The sequence below is a fragment of the Macrobrachium rosenbergii genome, chromosome 47 (genome assembly GCF_040412425.1).
Source record: "Macrobrachium rosenbergii isolate ZJJX-2024 chromosome 47, ASM4041242v1, whole genome shotgun sequence".
Taxonomy (NCBI): Eukaryota; Metazoa; Arthropoda; class Malacostraca; order Decapoda; family Palaemonidae; genus Macrobrachium; species Macrobrachium rosenbergii.
The window spans coordinates 4,471,972-4,484,334 of NC_089787.1; positions in this window are offsets into that span (position 1 = coordinate 4,471,972).

Consider the following 12,363-nt stretch of genomic DNA (forward strand, 5'->3'; position numbering starts at 1 on the left):
CTACGCTGGACTTTAGAATGTCACTGGTCTAAAGGAGAAGAGGACGAACAGCAAAAGACAATTTATCCTTGCTCCTCACATGATACCAGGTCTTAAATTTAGAATTTGACTTGATGTGTGTCAAGTCTCATGTACTATGTCTTGGGAATACCTTGCATCAAAAAAAGAATTATATATGACAAGTGCACCAGCCTAGATAAGGATTCAAAATTCTTATGGCCATGATGCATGGGTTACAATATACTTGAATGCTGAATGCATTAGGCCTACTGCCACATGTGCACCAACCCGCGAAGCATGGGTACGAATCATGGACAGGAAAGGTGCAATTATCATACGAATTCACTTAGGGCGTAAGTTATTCCCAAAGGAAAAGGAAGGACATATATGTATTTAATTCCTCACAGCGTGCAGCTCAGCCTTAAATTTGATTGTTATTGAAAATGATAACTTGTCATAATATTTTCCGGAAATTAATGTAATAAAATACATTGTTAGTGTGTGTGTAAGCGAGAGAGAGAGAGAGAGAATATGCAGGGCATTCGTAAAAACGCAGGGAACGTACATATATTGTTTGTCTGCTTTATACTGTATTTGAGAGAGAGAGAGAGAGAGAGAGAGAGAGAGAGAGAGAGAGAAAGGTCACACTTGGTGTATAACAAATCGAAAACAGGTACGCAAGGCACAAAATAAATAAGTAAAGGATATGTTATTATTATTATTATTATTATTATTATTATTATTATTATTATTATTATTATTATTATTACTATCTCAGTCATCCTATTCGGCTGGGTGGTATTTATAGTGTAGGGTTCCGGATTGCATCCTGCCTCCTTAGGAGTCCATCACTTTTCTCACTATGTGAGCTGTTTTTATTATTAGCTTGCTCATCTGTATGAATCCTGGAGCTACTTCTGCTTCTAGTTTGCGTTCCTGAGGTTTCTGGGATCGTGCTCATGTTCCTATGATTATGGGTACAAGCTTCCACTGGCATATCCTAATAATCCTTCATTTCTATTTTCAGGTCTTGATACTTATCAATTTTTCTTTCTTTCATCTACTCTGGTGTCCTATGGTATTGTGACATCAATGAGTGACACTTTCTTCTTGATTTTGTTGATCAGCGTCAATTCTGGTCTATTGGCTTGTTGCAACATATCTGTTCTGATACCATAGTCCCAGAGGATCTTTGCCTGATCGTTTTCTATCACTCCCTCAGGTTGATGTTCATACCTTATTACTGCAAGCCAGTTTGTGTTTTCTTGCATTATGTCTAATGGAGTGGCTTTTGCTACTGAATCATGCCTCTTTTTGTACTGGTTCTGTGCAAGCGCCGGACATTCGCTTCCTATGTGGTTTATGGTCGTCTCGTCTTTCATATTGCACTTCCAGCATTAGAGTGAGATGTTATTTCCATCTATTGTCTCTTGAACATATATCGTTCTGGCCTGATTTTTGTGCCGCTGTTAGCATTCCTTCTGTTTCCTTCTGAGTTCTCCTCTGTGCCATTGCCATGTTTCATTGCTGGACACCCTTAGTCTGTTCCCCATGTACTGTCCATGCATTGGTTTGCTGTGCTATTCCTCTGTTCTATTTTTTCATTCTCCTGTCTCTGTATATTTCTGGTCTTCGTCTACTTTTACAAGTCCTTCCCATGCACTCCTTGGCCACTCGTCTTCATTGGTTTTCAGATATTGCCCCAGTGCTCTGCTCTCGATGTTGAGGCAGTCTTCTGTGCTTAGTAGACCTCTCCTCCTTCCTTTTGTATTATGTATAGTCTGGTTCATATTTACTCTTGGGTTTAGTGCAAGGTCATGTATTGTCATGTGTTTCCTAGTTTTCTGGTCTGTGCTACAGAGTTCATCCTTCGTCCACTCCACTACTCCTGCATTTCTATCTGATTACTGGTACTGCCCATGTGTTTATGGTTTTTGTCACGTTTCCGGCGTTGAGTTTTGACTTGAGTATCGCCTTAAATCTCTGCATATATTCTTTCCTAATCGTGTCCTTTATCTCTTTGGTGTTTTATATCCTCTTCTCTATTATTGCTATTGTATCCCGTCTTGTCTATGTGTTTGATGTCATTCCTGTCTGGTAGCTTTATCCTTGCCGTCCTTGTCACTTTGCTCATTTGAAAGGTTGACCAAGGTGCATTTTTCTATTCCAAATTCCATTCTGATGTCCCCAGATAGAATCCTTACAGTCTGGATTAGGGTATCTATTTCCTTGATACTCTTATCATACAGCTTGAAGTCGTCCATGAACATCACCTGGTTAATTCTGTTGCCTCCTTTCTTGAATTGGTACCCAGCGTCCATCTTCTGCAGTACTTTTGTCATGGGAATCATGGTTACTACGAATAGTGGGGACAGTGAGTTACCTTGAAAGATCCCTTTCCTGATGTTAACCTCTGCTAGTTTAATCCCAGAGCTTGTAAGTACTGTATTCTAGTTGTGCATTGTATTTTTTTTAGGAAGCTGATGGTGTTTTCCTCTGCCCCATATATTTTCAGGCATTCTATTAGCCACCCGTTCAGTATTATGTCGAAGGCTTTCTCTTAGTCAATCCATGCCAAGCTTAGGTTGGTTCTTCTCTTAATATTCTTCATTATCATTTTGTCTATCAATAGCTGGTCTTTTGTGCCCCTACACTTCCTTCTGCAGCCTCTCTGTTGGTGGGGATGGTAAGCTTATTCTCTTCTAGGTAGTTGTATAGTCAGTCACTGATGATATTAGCCTGTTAGGAACTTCACATTATTGGTAGGCAGGTGATCAGCCTGTAGTTACTTGCTATGTTTTCCTTGTTCTTGTCTTTCTGTACTAAGGATGTTCTCCCTGTGGCCATCCATTTGGGTGCTTGGTGGTTTGTGATACAGTGATAGAGTTGTTCTGCTATTTGTGGGTGTAGGTCCTTGAAGTTTTTGAGCCAGTATCCATTGACTTCATCGGGACCTAAGGCTTTCCAGTTGGAGATTTTCTTTATTTGGTGTCTGACAGTGTCTGTATTGATTTTGGCAAATATTTGTTTTATTCTCCCCGTTTCTTCTGCCTTGACTTCCTGGTGCCAAGTTGCATGTTTGTTGTGGGATACTGGATGGTCCCATATGTTTTCCCAGAGTCTCTTACTTGGCTCAGCTTCAGGAATTTCCTGGTGGTTTTCCTTCTTAGTTGGCTGCATAGTCTTTTCTGGTTGGTTCCAAAGAGTTTGTTTGTTGGTATCCTTTATTCTTGCTCCTGCAAATTACTGATCTTATGTGCTTTGACTTTATGCTTCTGTTTTATATCTCTTTTCTGCCACATCTTTCAGTTTGCTCAAGTCAGATCTCATCGCCATGATTTGTTAACAGGAGATTGAAAACCTGAGGCATGCATTCCACAACCATAGCTGCCTCAGTTTCAGGATCGATCAGAGCCAAAACCGCTGCCTCCTTCCTTGACGTCCTTGTGGAACAGAGAGAGGCCTCTTTCTCTACGAGGGTCTGCACGAAACGCACGAACCCAGGGGCATGTTTATGAACGGGGCGAAAGCGGTGCCCTGAGAGGTATAGCGCTCCACCATCAGTGCCTACATCAGGAGGGCCTCTCTCACACTCCTCCTCCTGAACGACACGGAGAAATAGAACGTGTAGCCCAGACCCTCGTCGACAATGGACACACAAACGGAATATAGAAGAGTCTATCAAAGGGCGAACATCGGTAGATGGTACCGTCAGAACCTCACCCCGATGCCCCTGAATGCATAGAGCTCTTCTAAAATTCAATTTCACCATAAATATAAAGAATACAAACGTTCTCAAAACATCATCGAAAATAATGTCAGCCATGTTGACTCCAACAAGAATATACATCTGGTTATTTATTACAAGAGCCAAAAGACGAGCAGCCTGGTTATGCGTAACAACCCAGCCCCTCTCAGCAGGACCCCTTGAAGAAAACAAACGTGGTATACCGGTACCCATGCCCCGTCCGAGGATGCCTATGCCTCAGTTCTTACATCGGTATGACCACCATGCGTTTCTCCAAGAGGATTTCCTGCCACGCCCAAGAGGGGGCTATCTTTAATCACGTCAGGACCGTCCATAACCAGAGAATAGCAAGAAAAAACATAATCACGAACATCAAAATAATTGACCGAACTACCGACCACCACTGCCTACACGTCTTGGAAGCATTGCACATTGGGAAGGAGAAACCAACCCTCAACATTACACAGGAAACCTTTCTCCTCCCCACGGCAGCCAGGGAGACATGCACTGAGCGATCCCATAGCGAATGAGCCGAATCAAAATTCGGCATCTAAGGATCGAAATTCTTCCATTCATCCCCAGCACTACAACGCCGCTCACACTCAAGACGAGTCCCGAACATCGACTTGGGAGAATAGGCTCCGCCCGAGGGTACATGCCCCGGGCAGCCAATCATAATTCAGCACCGATCAAGGCCCCCTGTAAATACCAACCCGTGCACCTCGTTTCTTCAGACCTTCTGCAACCACGTCCAGAGGATGACCAACGAGCTGGTCGAAACATGTTGACGGTACCTAAAATAGAACCTGAATTCAGACGAATGATTTCTGATTGGATATTTTAATAAAAGACTTCCGTATTCCGCACACTATCCTTTTCCAACATGAATATCGGCCAGCTGTTGACTAACATTGCTGAGCCTGAAAAGTGAATCATAAGGAAGATAGAAAAGACACTATGTATAAGGTCATAATCCAATCCAGCCAGTGGGGGGACAAGCCAGTCCAACTTTTTATCGGTCTCAAGCCTGGATAAATGGGGAGAGTTGCTGCCTGATCTAGCCAACCGAATATGAAAATAGTGGCAAAAACTAAATAATGAATCTCGAGTCACTGATGGAATGCAATAGGGCTAGGCGTATCCCCTGACAGCAGTGAGAAATATGCACAGGGTATCGCAGAAGTCACGACTGCGGCCAAAGAAGTTAGTGAGGAGAAAGGATTGGGAAAAAGAAAGGAAAGGTACGCTGAGAACTGGAAATTGGAATGTTGGTAGCCTCACAGGAAAGGGAAGAGAGTTGGTTGATGTCATACAGAGAACAAAAATTATGATTCTGTGTATACAGGAGACTAAATGAAAAGGGAAAAGTCCAAGAATGCTTGGAGAAGGATATAAAGTTCACTACGCAGGGAAGATACAAGGAGAAATGGGGTAGGAATTATTCTCCATCTAGATTTGAAGGAGAATGTCGCAGAGGTCCAGCGCATCAGTGACAGGCTCATGGGCTTAAAGTTTGTGAACCGCAGGAGAGTATTGCATATCATCTCGGCATGCGCCACTCAACAAGGGTGTAGTGAAGAGGTGAAGGGGGAATTCATGGGAAAATTAGATGAATATATCGAAAGTGTTCCAAGAAGTGAGCTATTAGTGTTATTTGGGGAAATGCATGCCCATGCAGGTGAGAGTTCTGATGGCTTTAAAGGAATACATGGAGGAAGAGGTTTTGGAAGAAGAAACCAGGAAGGTGAAAGATTGTTATAATTAGCAGACACTATGAATCTGGTAGTCTTGAATACACAGTTTGAGAAAAGGAGAAGTCATTTGGTAACATACAAAAGTAGACAAAATGAGACACAAATTGATTATGTTTTGGTTAGGAAGGAAGACAAGAAAAGCATTATGGATTGTAGGGTTATTCCAAATGAATCTGTTATTGCTCAGCATAAACTGGTAGTGGCAGATTTTAGGCTGGAAGCAATAAGGAAAAGAAAAGCACCAGCCAGGAATAGGGGGATTAAAATTGGAATGTGAATGGGGGAAGGCAAGAGAGTTCAGAAGTAAAGTGGAAAGAGCCAGACAAGAGATATATAGGAGTGGAATGGCCGAATCACCTGAGGAGAAATAGGATGATATGAAAGAGACTGTGGTGCCAGCAGCAGCATAGGTGTGTGGGAGGACAAGTGGTAAGTAGCAACAGGAAAAAGAAACATGGTGGTGGAATCAAGAGGTTCAAACAGCTGTAAAGGAAAGAATATAGAGAAGAGTATAGACGGACAAAGAGGGGAAACAAATAGAGTGGTAGCGATTGCAAAGGGAGAAGACAGGAGAGAATGGTATGAGAAGATGGGAACACCAGATGGAGAAAAGATAATCTACAGAATTGCAGACCTGAAGAAAAGACAGGCAGGATGTAGGAGAAGTTTAGGAATTATTAAAGATGAAAATGAAATATCTTAATTGAGGAAGAGGAAGTCAGGAGAAGATGGAAACACTATTTTTCACAACTATTGAACAATGAGAATGAGTGTGAAGAACTGGAAAATGTTCCTCCAGTAGAAGGACCAACAGCAAACATCAGAGAGAGTGAAGTCGAGAATGCTATAAAGAAAGGAAAAGTAAATAAAGCTGCATTAAAGTCAGAGGTAACAATAGAAATTATTAAAGCATTTGGGAAATCTAGGCAAAGAGTGGGTGCACACACACTATTGGAAAAGATCTGGGATGTAGAGGAAATGCCAAGGGACTGGAGCAATAGTTGGATGATTAAAATGTATAAACAAAAAGGAGACATGTTAAACTGTGGGAACTTAGAGGAATAAAGCTTTTTAGCATGTATTCAAGATACTAGAAAGAATAGTAGAAGGAAGGTTGAGAGAGTTGATAGATATACATGAGGAGCAGTTTGGGTTTGTGGCAGGAAAGAGCACAGTGGATGCTATTTTTATAGTAAGACAAGCCCAAGAGAAGTTTTTAGAAGGAAACAGGAAAGTTTACTTGTGTTTTGTGGATCTTGAAAAGGCGTATGATAGGGTACCAAGAAGAGTAGTCTATTGGTGTTTGAGAAAGAGAGGAGTACCAGAGAAGTTGGTAAGGTTGATGAAGATGATGTATGAGGGTGCAAGAACCAGTGCACAGACAAAATATGGGGAGACTGAGACATTCCCTGGGGAGGTGGACTTCCATCAGGGATCAGCTCTGAGTTCATTCTTGTTCCTCGTCATTATAGACACACTGACATCAGAATTAAGGAACAACGATGAACTGTGGATCTGATGTTTGCTGATGATTTAGTCATTATAACTAACACACAAGAAGAATTACAAGAAAGGTTTTTAGCATGGAAAGGAGCCCTAGAAAGGAAACGATTTCAAGTGAACATTGGAAAGACAGAACAAATGATTAGAAGTAGAGAAGGATATGAAGAAGTAAGCATTCAAGTGGAAGATGGTACAGTGCTAAAGCAGAACAATGAATTTAACTATCTGGGAATCATAATAACAGAAGAGGGAGGTACTAAGAAAACAGTGAGACAGAGAGTGAAAGAAGCATGGCGAAAATGGAGAGAAGTAACTGGAGTTGTTTTAGACAAGAAAATGCCATTAAAGCTCAAAATGAAGATTTATAAGACAGTTATCAGACCCATACTATTATATGGAGCAGAAACTTGAGCACATAAGAGGAAAGAGGAGGGACTGTTGGAAAGAACCAAGATGAGGATGGTGAGAGGGATTGCTGGAATATCACTACTGGAAAGGAGGGAGAGTCAAGATATAAGAAGAATGTGTGGTATATGTAATGTAAAGGAGAAGGCTAGAATAAGCTTGTTTGAGATACTATGGTCATGTAATAAGAAGAGAGGAGGAGGAACCAATGAAGAGAGCTAAGAACATGCCAGTGATGGGGAGGAGTGTGGGGCGTCAGCGGATCAGATGGATGGATGTGGTGAGCAGGAATATGGGTGAGGTGGGACTGGGAGAAGGAAATGCTAGGAATAGAAATAGATGGAGAAAGTTGACTCGAGCAGCCAACCCTGCTATACAGTGGGACTAATAAGGTCGAAAGAAGAAGAAGATAATGTCATAACCTCTTACCACACCTGTAATAAGGTCAATGATGTAACTAACTTACATCTCGAAAGAACTCAGTCGCGTTGGCCGGCCTGTTCACTGGGCTATGAATTTTCTCTCTCTCTCATAGCTCACTCGTTCAACTCCTCTCTCCCTTTCGACCAACCTTTCTGTCTGTCTGTCTGTCTGTCTGTCTGTCTGTCTGTCTGTCTCTCTCTCTCTCTCTCTCTCTCTCTCTCAATCCAAGTCACTAACCGAACTAAGGAAGAACAGCACAAACATGTGTACAAAAATATAATTTATTCAGTCGTCTATCATGATAAGTAGACTGGAATCAAAATAAGAATGAAACGGAAATATCGGAATCCCAGAATTGTTACCCAAAAATAACCAAGTAAAAATATAACAGAGTGCTATCAACGTCCACCGGTTGAGTCTCTAAGACAAAAGAGTCAAAATAAGTCAAACACCACCGTAGTCATGATAAGTCACATTCCCCTCCATTTACATTGACCTCTATCCAATACATCTGAGGAAACAAAGGGAAAAACAACTTTTAAAAATAAGCACAGAGAAAAATAAATGTGGGATATTTCCCACGTTACCAACCCCAAAAGAAATACACATAATTAAACATGGCAACATAAAAATTCAGAAAAATCAATAAAAATCAAAGACATAGCAAAAAAAAAAAAACGGGAAACATTCTATTCAAAACATGGTAATCAGTGCAAGGAATCAGTAAATGTTAAACAAAATTATTAAAACCATTCAGGTTTTGTGAAAATAAAGTTTCACCTCACCTCATAGGCAGTACATAAAGTCTTCCAGGAAAGCGAATCTGATCACAAGGGAATCTTATCCCGAAATGTCTAACTTGTACTCAAATTGGTTAATTCATACTTTCTATGACACACACATGAAAGTGAACGAATGAACGCTAACTGGAGCTTGATGACTCCCGGTGACATGGCCAGATCATCACCCAGGGCACAATGTCTCCATGGAAAGCCAAACTAACGACAGGCCTTCGTCAGTACTGACTCGCTGAATACGTAGGCGCTGTTTCCATTTACCTTCGCCAGAATATCTCCAAGAAAAATGCTTAACTAAAAAAAAAGAAGAAATATATAACATAATCATTCAAAATGTTTTTACATATGTTAGGCAAAGTCCACAATGAAATTCCTGTTGCAGAACACAGTATATTAAAAACATATGTACGGAGCTTATAACTTTCGTCCACCTGCTGTGGACTTGATCACTGAAGTGGAGTACAATATACAACTCAAGAAACAAAATAAAGCAGGAAACCATATATACAAACAACCATTACAGAAAGTAAAACTATCAGGGCTAACCAAACAGAAAGATCATATCGGGGAGTATTACAATTGGCGATGATAGATCTCAAATGAATACCTTCTTTGTGAATCTTGGGCAAGTCATAAAAGTAACCAAATGAGGGTAATTTCCTAGTCAATTTGCTATAAATAACTTCTCTAACATTCTTACCAATATTACCACTAACGATCTCTTTTTTTATCTTTTTATTAAAAGTAGACTGAAATTCAGAAATGGAAGGAGGTTTCTTCATTCTGATATAGGTATTTTCATCATTTAGTAATCTATCGGCTTTAACCAAATAATCTAATCTTACTCATGATAACAATACTTCCACCTTTGTCAGCCTTAGAAATTTTTATATCAGTTCTAATTCTAAATTTTTTGAGGGATTCCGAAAAACGTTTAGGCAAAACTTCCTCACTGCTTTTAAAACTACTGTAAAAAATGCCTTTAACAAATTCGATATTAAATTCTGAAAACTTATAAAATATGCTGAATATTAATTAGGAACTGGACTGTGATTGGATTTTTGAAAGTGCTAATGAAGTGGCTTCTCACAAGTCGCTGGTGCATCAGTCTCAGTTAATGTGAGAACTCATGTTGGAATCAGTCTTATAATCTTGAAAACATCAAAATTATTTCAGATCTCGACATTGATCTAAACTGTAAAATTGTGCTAATTTATGTACGGAGTTTTCTAAGAGATTATATGTGGAAAAATTACCTGATAATCTTATACCGTTTGTATGGGTACGATATGTAGGCAATACTTTTATTGTGTACAAATCTGATGAAGAATGTTTCAAAATATTTTTGTCTCTCTTGAATAATTATGTTCCCTCCATTAAGTTCACTGCTGAAAAAGAAGTAGATCATAAATTACCTTCTTCTAGATCTTGTAGTACATAAAGACGAAATAAATAAGTCCGTTAAATTTTCTGTTTGTAGAAAGAACACACATTCTAATTCTTACAATCATTTTTACTCTTATCATGACGTCAAAGTGAAACTAACATACTTACTAATCTACTTTTCCGAGCATATCGTGTGTGTGATCCGTGTTATTTAGATAAAGAGTTAAACTTCATAGTTTCAAGTTTTTCAGAAATTGTGTTACCCCAAATATTTCATGGAAAATTGTGTCTAGAGCTAGGAGGAGGATGTATTATCACCCAAGGGAAAGACCTGAACAGCTGTCATTTCAGAAATCACTTTGACTCCAACCAACGAGGAGCTTAAAGATATTTCTCAAAAATTAAATATTGAAAACCTGGGTGCAATATTGTATTGCAGTACCCTTACACAGTTGGGAGAAAAATCATAAAAAAACAACCCTGTAAAATTGTCCGAAGATATTGGCGTTTATGCTATTAGTTGCCTAAGTTGTGATTCTTGCTATATTAGTGAAAGTGGTAGTTCGTTTGGTAAAAGCCAAAATTAACATATTTCAGCAAGTAAACTGGGGAGTAATCATAGCTCTCTAGCTAGACACGCCTGGGAAAGGGATCATAGAAAAAAATTTAAAAAATGGTCAAGTTGTGTATACGTGATTGGACAGAACCACCAGATGTATTTCGTTAAATAATACCTTTGATAGAAGCTTGAGCATCGTTGAAAATAATATTATAAGTGATGAAATTTATAAATGTGCAGGTGTTCGTAATTTTAGAAATATACCTAGTCAGTTAAATTATTCCCAAAATAAAAGTCATAATTTAGAACAAAATCATCAAGCTGGCCCTTTAGCGGAAGACTACAGGTTTCTTCCGTGATGAAGGTCTCGAAGAATTTCAGAACTGAGAAGGCCCAACAACCTGATTAAATAGTTTTACTTACTGTGATGATTTTTTTGTATATATCGTGTCCTACTTTATTTTGTTTCTTGAGTTGTATATTATACTGCATTTTAGTGATGAAGTCCACAGCAGATGGACGAAAGCTATGAGCTATGTACATATATATTTTTAAATATATTATGCTCAGTAACAGAATTTCATTGTGGACTTTACCTAACATTTATGTTAAGTACGACCTAGTACTTCTATATTTCATATATATATATATATATATATATATATATATATATATATATATATATATATATATATATATATATATATATATATATATATATATATATATATATATATATATATATATATATATATATATATATATATATATATATATATATACATACATACATACATATATATAATCAGAAAGCTACAAACGTCCTTTAATATCCAATTCACTCTACCTCGGAAGTAATATATTTTCATATATGTTACCGAAGGAATTTTTTAGGTGATAATAAGTCCACCGTCCCGTGGATCGAACCAGCGACGACGGGGAATCAGGACTTACAGTGACACACTAACCAGTCGGCCACAAGAGAGGTATAAATGAATACCATCTCCCATCAGCCCACCCGTCGAACTCAGGTGTTTTGCGTTTGGAGACGATATTCACCCACCTCTGCCATGTTGGCCGTGTAGTGCGTTTGTCGCACGTAGCCATATTATGACTATTTATCACATCACCGTGATTCATATACAATCAGAAAGCTACAAACGTCCTTTAATATCCAATTCACTCTACCTCGGAAGTAATATATTTTCATATATGTTACCGAAGGGGAATTTTTAGGTGATAATAAGTCCACCAGCCCCGTGGATCGAACCAGCGACGGACGGGGGAATCAGGACTACAGTGACACATTTCAACCAGTCGGCCACAAGAGAGGTATAAATGAATACCATCTCCCATCAGCCCACCCGTCGAACTCAGGTGTTTTGAGTTTGGAGACGATATCCACCCACCTCTGCCATGTTGGCCGTGGTAGTGCGCTTGTCGACGAGCCATATTATGACTATTTATCACATCACCGTGATTCATATACAATCAGAAAGCTACAAACGTCCTTTAATATCCAATTCACTCTACCTCGGAAGTAATATATTTTCATATATGTTACCGAAGGGGAATTTTTAGGTGATAATAAGTCCACCGTCCCGAGATCGAACCAGCGACGGACGGGGAATCAGGACTACAGTGACACACTAACCAGTCGGCCACAAGAGAGGTATAAATGAATACCATCTCCCATCAGCCCACCCGTCGAACTCAGGTGTTTTGCGCTTGGAGACGATATCCACCACCTCTGCCATGTTGGCCGTAGTAGTGCGTTTGTCGCATGAG